The 13,657-nt window shown below is 53.9% G+C and overlaps 1 long non-coding RNA gene across 2 annotated transcripts in view; it reads right to left on the bottom strand.

Annotated features, from left to right (window-relative positions):
* Positions 1-38: 38 nt before the first annotated feature.
* The window catches only part of LOC137755342 (uncharacterized), a 33,854-nt gene continuing 20,235 nt past the window's right edge, over positions 39-13,657 (bottom strand). For both annotated transcript variants that reach the window (XR_011071994.1, XR_011071993.1), the window contains 3 exons: positions 5,588-8,978; positions 3,703-3,753; positions 39-2,445 (listed from right to left, as the gene is read on the bottom strand). This is a non-coding gene — a long non-coding RNA (uncharacterized lncRNA). The remainder of the gene's footprint in view (positions 2,446-3,702; positions 3,754-5,587; positions 8,979-13,657) is intronic.

Consider the following 13,657-nt stretch of genomic DNA (forward strand, 5'->3'; position numbering starts at 1 on the left):
TTTAAATGTATGTGTGTTTTTAAAACAAATTTGGGATCATGGGTTTTTTTTTTAAGGATTTATTTATCTATTTTATTTATTTTTGGCTGCATCAGGTCTTAGTTGCGACATGTGGGATCTTCATTGAGGCATGCGGGATCTTTTGTTGTGGCGCACAGGCTTCTCTCTGGTTGTGGCGTGTGGGTTTTCTCTTCTCTAGTTGTGGCATGCAGGTTGGGCGGGTGGGCTCTGGAGCTGTGGCGTGTGGGCTCCAGGGTGCGTGGGCTCTGTAGTTTGTGGCACGCAGGCACTCTAGTTGAGGCGCATGGGCTCAGTAGTTGTGGCACGTGGACTTTAGTTGCCCCACAGCATGTGGGATCTCAGTTCCCTGACCAGGAATCGAACCCGCGTCCCCTGTATTGCAAGGCAGACTCTCTACCACTGGACCACCAGAGAAGTCCCGATCACGTTGTTTTGTAAACTGGTTTTTTTCCTCTTAACAACTTGCCGTGAATGGCTTCCCATATAAGCTAATATTCACTTACAACATGGTTTTCAATAAAAGGATGCATGCAAAAAACAAAAAAACAAACAAACAAAACCACCCTAAACTAAACCAAAGAGAAAAAACAGCAAATTCCTGCAAAAGGCCAATAATAGCCAAGATTCTGTGAGGGACCAGGCACCCTGAGAAGCCTGCAGGATTTCAGGAAACACAGTGATGGCAGGGAACCTTTGGGGACCATTTTTACTGAAATGAAGCAATTTTCACTTCCTCTGGGATTCTTGTTTTTTAAGCTGTCTGGGAATCTCATTTCAGCCTCTTAAACACTTTAAAAAGGAAAATGGTTTATTATTGGTTCCCTGTCACCTCTTTCTGCCAAAGGGCCAAGACACTAGATCTTAAAAGTGACATATATCTGTACACACACCCACGGGTACAATGGGCTGTGTGCCCAGGTCTCCATCAGGGCCATTCTGCTCCACACCTGAGAGCCAGCGCCCAGCAAGTATGCTCTTTGACGGTGGCCTCTGCCTGATGGCTGGTGTTTCGACTGAGTTCTGAGCAGGCCTGTCCTTGTTTTCATGCTCTTTCCTCCACGATTGCTTCATCAAAGTCTAAACAACCAGTAGGCAATGTGGTGTTACCTTAAAAAGTCACTGGAGAGGGATGCAGGCCTCCCTCTGCCCCCTGCCTGGCTACAACTACACCTGTGATGTCTTCACCTCGATAGGCACCCACGCGAAGCCCCAGCTTTCAAGCAGCAACACACGGCCTCCCTCCGTGGGCTCAGCGAGACCTGGAAGGGCTTTGAAGGGCATCGTGTCACGCCTTCGTCCGATTTACAAAACAGAAATGTAAACTCAGCTCTACCGGGTGAGTTTATAATCTAAACACACACCCACACGAGAAAGAGAAGATTCGAAATTACGCTCAAGAGTGGGGGTTTTTTTTCTTTCTGGAATTAGCAAACAAGTCATTGGGATTCCCGAATAGGCAACCAAGAGGTCAGTTACCAGGGTAACCAGATAAAACTCTTAAGTTTTGAAATGTGAGAATGTGGTCCAGCAGGCAGAGAGAGTTCATGTGAGCAGTGAGCAGACTAGCACATCGTTGAACGTGCTGTGATGAGCAGTTCCTGGGTGTCCAGGTGCTGGGACGCAGCGGGAAACACAACAAAGTCCCTGCGCTCCTGGAGCTCGGATGCCAGGCCAAAGCCGCAGTCCACTTGGCTCCCACGATTAAAATCTATATGACGTATTTTTAACTTTCAAGTATCACATACATCCAGAAAGGCGCATGAGACACGCAGTGTACAGCCTGGCCGATGTGCATAAAGCAGACACACCCACGTACCCAGCGCCTCGACCGAGAGACAGGACTTGAGCAACATCTTGGAAGCCGCTCTGTCACAGTCTCCCCGGGAGTAAGCACCCCTGACTTCTGACGCCATCATAGATTCGTTTCATCTGCTTTTGAACTTTCAATAAGTGAAATCCTAAAGCAGGTCCTTCTCCCCTGGCTTCTTTGTTCAGCATTATGTTTGTGAGATGAACCCATGTGGGGCGAGTAGGTGTAATTGTCATTGATGTAAAGTGAACTGTTACGTGAATACCCCTCTGTTTGTCCATCCACGGTGGCCGAGCAGTTAGGAAGTTCCGGCTCTGGGGCTGTTACGGGACTCGGTGTCCAGCTGCCCCCTGGGAGCGCGGGCGCTGGGCCACAGCTGCACTTGCAGGCGGCTTCCTGGTGGCGTATTCCAGCTTCCGCTCACATCAGCGGCTCTGCACCCTCGGCAGCATGTGACACCGCCTGTGCTTTTCACATTCGCCACCTTGGAGGTGTGTCTCTGTATTGTCTTCCACAGCCTTTTACAACACAGGCTGGGGATAGGTAACAGGAGAAAGGTGTCATGGCAGGTTGTGATGTCCAGAAATGGCGGTCACCGTCTCCCCTGGGACCCCCTGAAAAATGGTGGGCAATCACTGTGTTAGCTATTGTCTTGTTCTTGACTCAGGGAGAATATGGTGCATGTTTTACTGTTAAGTGGGAGATTTGCTGTAGGTTTTTGGTAAAAACTGCGAGTTAAGGAAATTTCCATCTATTTTAAGTGACTAAGTTCTTAGTGATTTTCCTAATAAACTTCTTTCATTGATAAGTGTAACTTCAGTTCAATAGACGATCTTTTGACTAGAAATGACCCAGATTCTATCGCTGGTGACTAGATCAAGAAAGTTTGCCCACGCAACCGAATTCTCCCTGAGACTGGAATTCTCAAATTCTTGCTGAGTTTGAGGAGCAGCTGGAAAGCCCAGCAGGGAAACCCTCGCCTCTGCTCACTCCTCGTGTAAAACCCTATCTCGTAACTCTTTGACCATCAGCATCTTCATTTGTAAACAATGGAGCTGGACCAGGGTTCTGGCCATAAGATCCTTGGCTGTGAGTCTCTGAGGCTATAAAGGGGACAATAAACTGGAAGGTAATACGTATTTAAACCCCAAATAGTTATTCGGTGGTGGGATTGTGGGTGCTGTTTATTTTGAAAAGATCTTAGTGTGATTATATGGCCTTTTTCATAAAGGAGAGAGTGTGCCATGGGCCGTATGTTTTCACCACAAAAGGTACACATAACACTCTGTTCTGCCGGAGAAGAAAGAACCAGGAAAACTGGATTTAACAGTCAGTCTGGAGGATTACTGAGGGGTGAATATCCATGGCTGACCTTCTGAGGCCCAGCTGTGGGCTCTGTTTTTCCCTGTTTTGGGGGCTTAAGCAAACTGTCCTTTGACAGGAAAACAGAAGCCCCACGAACTGGGCTGTTGCAGAACTGTACCAAACTGATTGGAAAAGTCAGCTTCTGCCTGATTTACCGAAGTCTTTTTGACCCTGGTGCAGCCGCCAGCAACCAGCAGTCAGCAAATGGCAGTCTGCTGCGCGGCATGCAGGATCTTAGTTCCCTGACCAGGGATCGAACCCGCGCCCCCTGCAGTGGAAGCTCGGAGTCCTAACCACTGGACCACCAGGGAAATCCCCCTGTCTGGGTTTCTTATGAGCCACGGTACACGGGATAGACTACGGGGCAGCAGAAAGTTATTCTGAAAGCTTGGTCAAGAAACATTTGTTCCAGTCCTCTAGCTGCCTGTCAGTGCAAGGTCTTGGCCAAATACTCACAGATCCTGAAGCTGGACAGACCGGGTTCAAATCCCAGGGGCACCACTTACCAGCTGTGTGACCTGGGTACATACATGACCTCTATTTCTTCCTGAGTAAACCTGGAATAATAACAAACATATCTAGCTCAGAGGGCTTGTATAGGTTAACTGAATTAATCCATGAAAAGAGCACAGTAAATGTTCAATAAGTTTAGCAGTGGTGATGGTGATGAAGAGGATGATGATGGTAGTGATTATGATGGTGACAATGATAGTGATAGTGATAGTGGTGATGGGAATGATGGTGATGATGATGGAGGTGGGGGTGTTATCACAATCATGGTGACAATGAAAACGATGATGGTGATGGTGGTGATGGTGATGGTGTTGGTGATGGTGATGATGATTATGACGGTGATGATGGTGGTGATGGTGATGATGGTGATGGTGATGTTGGTGATGGTGATGATGGTGATGGTGATGATGATGGTGATGATGATGTTGGTGATGGTGATGGTGATGATGATGATGATGATGATGATGATGGTGATGATGATGTTGGTGATGGTGATGGTGATGATGATGATGATGATGATGGTGGTGATGATGGTGATGGTGATGATGATGGTGATGATGATGTTGGTGATGGTGATGATGGTGATGGTGGTGATGATGATGATGATGGTGGTGATGATGGTGATGGTGATGATGATGGTGATGATGATGTTGGTGATGGTGATGATGGTGATGGTGATGATGATGGTGATGATGATGTTGGTGATGGTGATGATGGTGATGGTGATGATGATGGTGATGATGATGTTGGTGATGGTGATGATGGTGATGATGGTGATGGTGATGATGATGATGATGGTGATGGTGATGATGGTGATGGTGGTGATGATTATGATGGTGATGATGGTGATGGTGATGATGGTGATGGTGGTGATGATGATGGTGGTGATGATGATGGTGATGGTTGTGGTGACCGTTTTGTGTTGGTCTCAGACTATTGATAGTGATGCTATTGGCTGGGAATGCCAGGGGTGCTCGCCTTGTCCTGTACTGCTTGTGGCGATCCCCCAGAAACATTTCCCCTTTTGGAACCAGTGTTGTGGCTGGACCAGTCCCTGTGGTTCTTTTTATGATGGCAAGATACACCTCAGCAATAACCATCAGGGAACTTTGAAAAAGCAAGGTTTATTACTCACAAAAGTCCTGGAAGGTACCCAGCGAGGTCAGAGAGAGAGAGAGAGAGGGCACAGACCTGAGGTTCTACCGTTATTGGGGTTGAGGGTGGGGTACCTAGGGTTTTGCAGCTTTACTCTTTGTTGACAAATTGAAAACATAAGAGCGAGAATTAGGGTGTTGGGAAGGAAAAATGGGGTCACTCAAGCAGCCAGTTATCTGGGTCACCTAGGGCTTTCTAAAAGGAGCACTTCATGGGCGGGGCGGCCTGGCTCTTTATATGCTTGCGTAGCTGGTAACTGTGTCACACAGCTGGCAATATGTTTATTCGAGATGGATGTCTCTGAAATGAAAGCCTCGGCAATCAAAAGCTTATTGTCAGGCACTTACTTTACAGCGAGGGTGGCGATTAGTATGAACAACTTTTGGCCTATTTTTACATCAGTCTCTAAAGCCTGTTCCAGGAGGTCTTCTATGAAATCTTTTATCATCCAGAGAATCAACCCAAAGATATCAGCTGCAGGACCACATGTCAGCAGGGCCCTGGGGTCCCCTCTTCCAGCCTGAGTTTAGCTTTTGTAGCTCACGTAGGCTGCAGAGCAAGCAGCCCAGGCCTGCCTTCTACGGTTGCTTGCAGCCCTGCAGATGTTGAACTGAGCTGTGATATCTCAGTCGGGCATAACCACCTGCACTTCAGGGCTAGAGATGTGCAGAACAGTGACCCACGGGCCCCTGCCTCTCTCCAAAGAGTGGATCTCCTCCTTACCTTCGTGGACAAAGCGCCACCTCCCTGGGCACCTGGTGTATTAGCAGGTCGACTCCCAGAAGGCCCAGATGCTGTCTGCTTCAGAGTCAGTGCTCTGCGATCACACAGCAGACCTTGCGGCGTCCTCCCTCTTCTCCAGCGAGGCCTGTCTCCTAGAGCCAGCTGGGTGATGACACTGGCCTGCGCTCTACCCTCTGGTCCTCTCGGGGGTGCTGCAAAGCCGGGGCTGGTTTTATTGCTCTGTCTGTGGCCGAAGCCGAGAGTCAGAGGCCTGAGCAGCAGTGGCCGCAGCCCCGTGACGGCCCTCACCGCCCCTCAGTCCTCTTTTTCCACTTCCGGCCACGTTGGGACCCGCTCTGGCTTCCAATGCCCCGGCCTTGCTCCTCCCGAGAGCCGGCCCTGTGGAAGGGGGGCAGGCTGCCGAGGACTCTAGGCGGGGAGAGCTGTCCTGGCTGAGTCGGGGCACGGCTGCCGGTCGAGACCCTCCAGTTCTCAGGTGCAGCGTCCTTCCCAGCGCTTCTGACGTCCTCGCTTCGTTGTGGGGAGATTGTTGTTGCTGTCGTTTAAAAAGTCCTTTTCTTCTCTGTCTGCTCCTCAAGGAAGGTCCTGCCACCGGGGTTAGGCCCAAGGTGATTCCGTGAGAGACAGTGTCAGTTTCTGCTTTTGGAGGGAGTTAAGAAAAAAAACCAAAGCATCCTAATTCCCGTTTGTACCCTCTTCAGACCAAGCCCAAGTCTGCCTGCCGGGGATGAGCAGAAAATTGTAAAACAAAGTGCAGCTGGCGCCCCTCTCTGCAAGAAGTTTTCCTCCTTCTCTAAATCCAAACTTTTTTTTCTAATAAAGGAACTTTGGGAAAAAAATGTCTCAATGTAAATAGATTTTCATAAGCACTTATTGGACTCTGCCTGGCAGGTTTTCCCATTTGCCGTTCAGAGCTTCCTTGAGACAAAACATCCAAGTCTTCCTGACCCAGGTGCCACCCGGGAGCTAGTTTCATGCGGTGCTGTGATGAGAATTACATTGGTGAGAATGAGATGATAGAGAAAATCTCCAGGAAAATGTCAAGAGTGCTTTAAGCCTCCTGAAATGAAGGCCCAGTCCCAGCGGCCGAGCGGCCCTCCAAGCTGGACCCGGCAGAGTGCAGAGTCGGCTGGAGAGGCAGGGCCGATCCTCCCTGAGGCCCAAGGCCAAGGCCCAGGCAGAGGCCCTGCTAGGAGAGGGGGAAAGGCCCGCAAAAGGCCCAGGAGTAGACGTGACCGAGGTAGAAAGCAGGGCCGAGCTGTGCCCCCAGGTGGCAGGGGAGGTGGAGGAGGTGGCTGAATGGGGACGGCCCACCCGTGCCCACCCCTCGGAGCCCCTCCTGCATTTCTAGTCCCCATGGCTGCAGCCGGAACCCCGCACATCTGAGCCTCTGTCGGGCTGCTGCAAACTGGCTGCTCCTCCTGCTGGTCTTTGAGCCTCCCAAGCCCCACGCGGCTCCTGCCCCAGGTGCCTGGGCCTCCGGGTGCTCCAGGTGTGCTCCAGGTGTCTGGGCGTCCAGGTGCTCCAGGTGTGTTCCAGGTGCCTGGTCCTCCGGGTGCTCCAGGTGTGTTCCAGGTGCTGTTCCAGGTGCCTGGGTCCTCCAGGTGTTCCAGGTGCCTGGGTCCTCCAGGTGTTCCAGGTGCTGTTCCAGGTGCCTGGGTCCTCCAGGTGCTCCAGGTGATGTTTCAGGTGCCTGGGTCCTCTGGGTGCTCCAGGTGATGTTCCAGGTGCCTGGGTCCTCCAGGTGCTCCAGGTGTGTTCCAGGTGCCTGGGCCTCCAGGTGTTCCAGGTGTGTTCCAGGTGCCTGGGTCCTCCGGGTGCTCCAGGTGTGTTCCAGGTGCCTGGGCCTCCAGGTGCTCCAGGTGTGCTCCAGGTGCCTGGGTCCTTCAGGTGCTCCAGGTGCTGTTCCAGGTGCTGTTCCAGGTGCCTGGGTCCTCCAGGTGCTCCAGGAGCGCCTCCACAACACCTGCTCCAGGTACTTAGATGATGCTGAACTCATTAGTCAATGTGTTAGCCAATCGCTTTCTCACTTGCTCCCCAAACCAAACTCCCCAGCAGTCACTCAGTCAGCATATGATTATCTGCATGAAGTATCCGGCACTGCTGTAGACGTGGGGAGGCCCCTGTGAACGAAGACGGGGTCCCGGCTCCTGGAGCCGATGCTCCTTGTGTGGGAAACAACAATCAAAAAAGCGCACAGGGGCTGAGAGGCCGGAGAACTCAGCGCGCGGCCCCCGACCAGGACCGAAGGGCCCGCTTCCCCACGGGGGAGGGGAGGGCAGGCCGGGCTCGGGAGGGTGGCAGGGACTCTCAGGGGGTGAGTGCGGGACGCGCAGGGACCCCTTGGTGCCGGGCCGCTTTCCGCTCACAGGGGACCCCGCAAACGCCTCGCCTTCAGCCCTCCCACAATAGCCCTGGGAGGAGGCAGCCCGACAAAGGAGATTCAGGAACTGACCTGAATCCACATGACTAATAAATAAAACGAGCCCTCACAGCCTTCCTTCTATCTGTGGAGAAAAAACGAGGACAATTCCTTCTAAAGATCTGCTTCACTCTGCAAAGTCCCGTGAAATGAGTGTTTCTCTGTAACCGGGGCAGTCACAATGGAACAACGGCCCTGACACCATCTGCTCCCCGCTCGCGTTTGAATAAGGCCCATGCGCGTGCCCCCCACGCGGAGATTCAGGGGAAATTGGGTTTCTGTGCACCGCTCGGCAGGGGAAGGCGGCCGGCGCAGGCGGCCGGCCCTCGGCTCCGCAGCCTGACCCGGTTAGCGCCCCAAGGCCAGGTGCAGACCCCACGCGGGAGCTCGGGGTGCCCCACGGGCGGGAAGGAGGGTCGCCGGGGTTCCTGGAACCTGCACCTGCAAGGGACCCCCAAACTAGAAAGGGGACGGGCTGAAACGCCCCACCCACCGCGGGGAGGCAGCCCCAGCCGCAGCCTTTGTGCCCAGCGCTTCGGGCTGGGACGGTGACTACCCGTCCAGTCGCCACTCCCCGGCCCGAGCTGTGGCTGGAGGTTCCCCGGGCCCAGTCAACAGCACTGACCACCTCGAAAGCCCAGGGCTGGGCCCCGGTCAGGAAGCCCGATGCTGCAAGGCCCTACGCGGAGGCAGGGGTGGCCGAGAAGCAGAGTCTGAGACAAAGCCAGGCGGGGCCGCCACACTTGACCAGGACGCCCGGTGCTGAGTGAATAGCAGCCACATTCTGAATCCCTAGGCAGACCGACCTTGTACATGTATGAGCTAATGTAATCTTCATGAAAGCTACAGTCAGTGACAGATCTGCTACTTGCCACGCATTGTTCTGGGTGCAAGGGACACAGCAGGCAGCAGGAAGATGTTCGGGAAGGCTTGGTCCTTGTGCAATTTCTGAAAGGGGAGGAGAAAGACAAGGTGTAAATAAAACATAGGGTCAGACGGTGAAATATCCGCTTTGATTTCCAGCCGCACCCTCCGGGGCAGAGACTGCCTATTAGTCCCCAGGATCTATGTTCTTCCATAGCAGTAGAACCCCAGGCTTTACCTGTGTGCATGGTAACTCAGAGCAGAGACTTCATTTCCCCTGGCCTCTCTTTCTGCTGGTGAAGCAATTAACTGAGAGGTGGCCAATGGGATGTAAGCTGAAGTCATATATAAAATTTTCGGAGGCATCTTTAAAGGCACAGGGCATGACCCTCCTCCCTTTCCTCCTTTTTGTGTCCTGGAATGTGGACACAATGGTTGGTGCTCCAGCAGCTATCTTGGATCATGAAGGAAAAATAAACCATTTTGTTTAGTCTATGGTTCTTTGGGGTTTTATTTCTGTGATTCACGGCTGAACTTAATCTTAACTAATTTAGTCCCTCTTACTAACTGTGGGACTTTGAGCAACTGGCTCAAACCTTCTTTTCCTCAGCTATAAAATGGGACACATTGTAATACCTACTTCGTAGGGCTGCGTGTGCCAGTGGCTTTCAAAGTTGAGTGTGCGTCAGAGTTACCTGGAGGTTATTAAAGCCCAGAGCGCCGAGCCCCACCTGCAGAGCTTCTGCTTCAGTAGAAACTCAGAAATGTGCGTTTGTACAAATCCTCAGATGTTGCCGCTGCCGCTGGGCGGACACTACACCTTGTAACTGCAGCCCTGCGTAAGCGCCCCTGCCCCACGCTGTGCAGCCCCCCGGAAGGACACGAGGGAGGTCCCGACTGCACCCCTAGGTGCAGCATCCTGTGACCTTTCACCTCTGTGCCTCTCCTGGGCCCCTGGGGCCCTGACCCCCGACTTCTGGAGGAGTGAACCCGATTCAGATGCCGTGTGCAGAGGCCTGCAGTGGAGGGCCCAGGGCCCAGCCCCAGGGGGGCCTCCGGGCACGAGGCAGCCTCTGCCCACTCCACCTGCAGGGAAGTGGCCTCCGCTCCCACTAGTCGCAGGGCGGCCCAGGCAGCGAGCACCGCCTTCCAGGCCCCCCTTCTGCCACATGTGTCGTCCTACCGTCTGCAATGGCCGGTGGGGGACCAGCCCTGGCCCGGGGCTCCTGGATGGTGAGCAGGACAGGCGTGTGCTTCGGACACGTGCACCTGTGCTCGGAAAGGGGCCCGTGCACACGAGTGGGGCTGAGGCTGGGCCCCCCCCCTTCTCCATTGGCCATGGCAGAGACTGCTTCTGGTGTGAGAGGGGCCCGGGCGCCAGCTGACTCCACGAACCCCTCCCCGCCAGCCGCTCCAGCGTCATGAGCGGGTGTTCACTGCTAAAGGCTGCATCGAGAAGGCGTGGGGACAATGCGTGTCCCCGACCTAGTGGCTAAGAGGGCAGGCTCTGCAGCTCCTTAGCTGTGTGACCTTGGGCGAGGGGTCGAACCTCTCTGAGCCTCAGGCTCCTGCTCTGTAAAATGGGGGTGATCATAGTCTCTAGACCCTGCAACGACCCAGGTGCTTGTTGTAGGCAACGTAAAATTAATTAGCTCTGCTAATTGAAGCAGAAAAGGCATTTCCTCAGAGGATATTGACAAAGGGGGCTTCCGCGGAGCCCGCAGGAGGTGACTGTACTCCACAAGGCAGGTGGTTGCCAGATGCCCCCAGAGATTCTGATGAACTGATCGGGGGAGAGGCCCAGACACTGCCATTGTTATTTTCAAGCTCCCCAAATGTTTCCAAGTTGAGTCGGGCTTGAAAAGTACTGCCCTGAATCTTTATATATGAATTCTGAAAACTTTTTAAAGGGAAATGATGAAATGATCTAATAGCCCCAGAGCCTTCAGAGTTTCTGTCCGTGCAGACCCAGGGCTGGTACACCCTGCTTTAAATGAACCGAAGTACAGTGCTCGAGGCTAAGCAGACTCAGCCAAAGGGCTTGTTAAAGAACGTCTGCTTTTAAGGGGTACTTAAGCAGTTAAAATATGACTCAGTTCGCTGTATCATAACTGCTTTAAATAATTTCCGAACAAGGTGGAGTCAGGGACGGACGAGACGGTGTGTTTGCACACAAGAGGAGCTGCCCCGCTCGTTCAGACAGTCCGGTGACCCGCCGGCCACGCAGGACCAGTGCCTGCCGTCTGGACGGTACTTGGGCTTCACGGAGCATTAAAAAGAAATGAGGAAATGAGGAGGAACGTAGCTAATTCTGGGAACAAAGCTGAGATTGCTGGAACTGGGGACTGGCAAGGTTATTGCTCCTTCTTGCGTCACTTTTTGGCCGTTCTTTCCTCCCCGGTCTGGGAAGGCACCCACGTGGCCATAGCTTCCTGTGTCTGCCATAATAAATGGCCACAAACTGGGGGCTTCCAAGGACACAGATTTGCTCCCTGTCTGAAATCAAGGTGTCGCAGGGCGGCGCTCCCTCTGAAAGCTCCTGGTAGCTGTGGCCGCATCACTCGGCCTGTGTGTTTGTTGCCTCTTCTGTCTCTTATCAGGGCACTGTCATTGGATTATTACCTGATTACTCAGGTAATCCATGGTGATCTCATCTCGAGATCCTTCATTTCATCTGCAAAGACCCTGTTTCCAAATAAAGTCACCTTCACAGGCTCTGGGATGGGACATATCTCTGTGGACCCACTGACACCTTTGTTCAAAGTGCATTTCTACGTTGAGCCCGGACTGGTTCAGCATTCTGAATCCAAAAGTATGCTTTGACCTAGCTCTGGATTCCAGATTTGGGTAAAAACATCAGCTTCTGAAGGGCCCTTCGGAGTTGGCCTCCGCTGAGCTGGGGCCCTGATTCTCAAACGCTACTTCTGCTTCTCCAAGGTTAAAATGCAAGGATGGGGGGCAGGGGGTCATCTAAAGTCATTTAAAATGCAGATTCCAACCAGTAGGTCTGGAGTGGGGCTGACCGTCTGCGTTTCTAACAGCTCCCAGGTGATGCTCATGCAGAGAAGCAAGCCTCCGGTGAGTGTGAGAAATACCAGGTCCCTGCCTCGCCCAGTCTCCACCCAGGATGGTGGTGCAGGCAGCCTCTGACGCCTGAGAAACCGGTCCAGCAGCCCCCAGCCCCAGGCTCAGGAGCAAGGCCAGAAATGAGCCCCGGCCTGCTCCTCCCCAGAGGCACCTCGGGATCCTGGAGGCCAAGGGGCTCTCCCGCCGTGGTTAGGAATTCCAACGGAGCCCATGACCCGTCAGGAGAAGTCTGCACTCTTCCCACCACGCCCACCCCCTCTCTCTCTTCTGCCCTCTGACGAGCTCGCAGTCTGGTACTGAGACCAGCCCCCGGATCCGCCTGCTGCCCCCTCGCCCACCCGCGGGGCAGCCCAGGTGAGGGCACACAAGGTGCCCCTCCCTCCCACCAGCCTGGGGTGCAGCAAGGTGTCTAGCACAGGGACAGCAAGTCCGCTGGGGGAAGAGGTGACTGGATATTTGAAGGGCCTCCCAGAAAACCTTGTCATTCTGCAGCTGGGTAAGCGGAGCGCCCTCGGCCACGTGGCCAACGCACGTGTCCTTGCCGGCGGGCGGCACAGGGGACAGCAGTGGAGGGAACCCAGGAAGGAGGCTCCTGTGCCCGTCCACCTGCCTGGGGCCGAGGAGGAGCCGGGAGAAGGGGGAGCTGAACGCAGCTGGGTGATGCTGTCGCCAGCCCCTCGTTCAGCAAAGGGCAACACCCCAGATGGCAGCAGGCACATCCCTCCCGGACTGGCCAGGCCCCGAGGCACCTCAGAACTGTGCGCTGCGCGCCCTTGAGCTTTGCGGTCGCTCGTGCAGCCATGAGAGGGAAGCTTAATTAAAGGAGGCTTGCACGCCCTTGCACTTGACTCCCACTGTGTCAGGCCATCTATTCCCTCAAACTGACGTGAAAGGGAAGGGCTGGGCGTCAATATTACCTGCAAACAACTACAAGTTCCTTTAGGAGAAAGTCACACTCCATGGAGGAGACGCTTACGGGGTTCGCAGCCCCTGCGCTGACCTTCCTCACCACTCTGTTTACAGTCGGCCCCGGAAGTGCCTGGTGTTTGGCTGATGTCAACAGTGACCTTCCAGGAATGTGTGCAAACCAGGCATCTTTGGATGGCTTACCCAGGCCCTTTCCTGCTCCTCAGCACCCTGCTTCCCCCCAACAAGGAAGTGGCTATTTCAGGCGGGAGAAACGAGGTGGCAGGATTTTCCCCAAAGGCAGCAGTGCCTGACTCAGGGCTCGGCAGCTCCCCGGACAATGGCCCTGTGTGTCCGGCTCATCCTTCGGTGACTTACAGGCAGAGGGAAGCAGGGGGGAGAGGGGATGGTGACTGGTGATTAGCGATCCCGATCTTAGGCAGGACTGGCCCAGTGGGGGCCAGTCACGGAGAGGAGACCAAGTCCGCAGAAGGAATTACTTCTGGAGGTGATGAGCTCCCCATCAGATAAGGCGTGCGAGCAGAGACGGGATGAGGGTGTGGGGATGCAAGTGGACAGTTACTGTTTTCAAATGAGTCTCCCTGAAGCTCTGTTTTCTCTGGGAAAGCGCGTTTCCCACCAGGCCCTGGGGGCTGCCCTGCTCGTGGCCAGATTCTGGAGGACACGGCTGGAGCCCTGAGCCAGCGGCCATGAGAGCTTGTGTGAGCTGGGGTTTCTGTCTTGCAGGGTCCTGGCTGGTACGCTGAGCA

The sequence above is a fragment of the Eschrichtius robustus genome, chromosome 20, assembly GCF_028021215.1.
Source record: "Eschrichtius robustus isolate mEscRob2 chromosome 20, mEscRob2.pri, whole genome shotgun sequence".
Classification (NCBI taxonomy): domain Eukaryota; kingdom Metazoa; phylum Chordata; class Mammalia; order Artiodactyla; family Eschrichtiidae; genus Eschrichtius; species Eschrichtius robustus.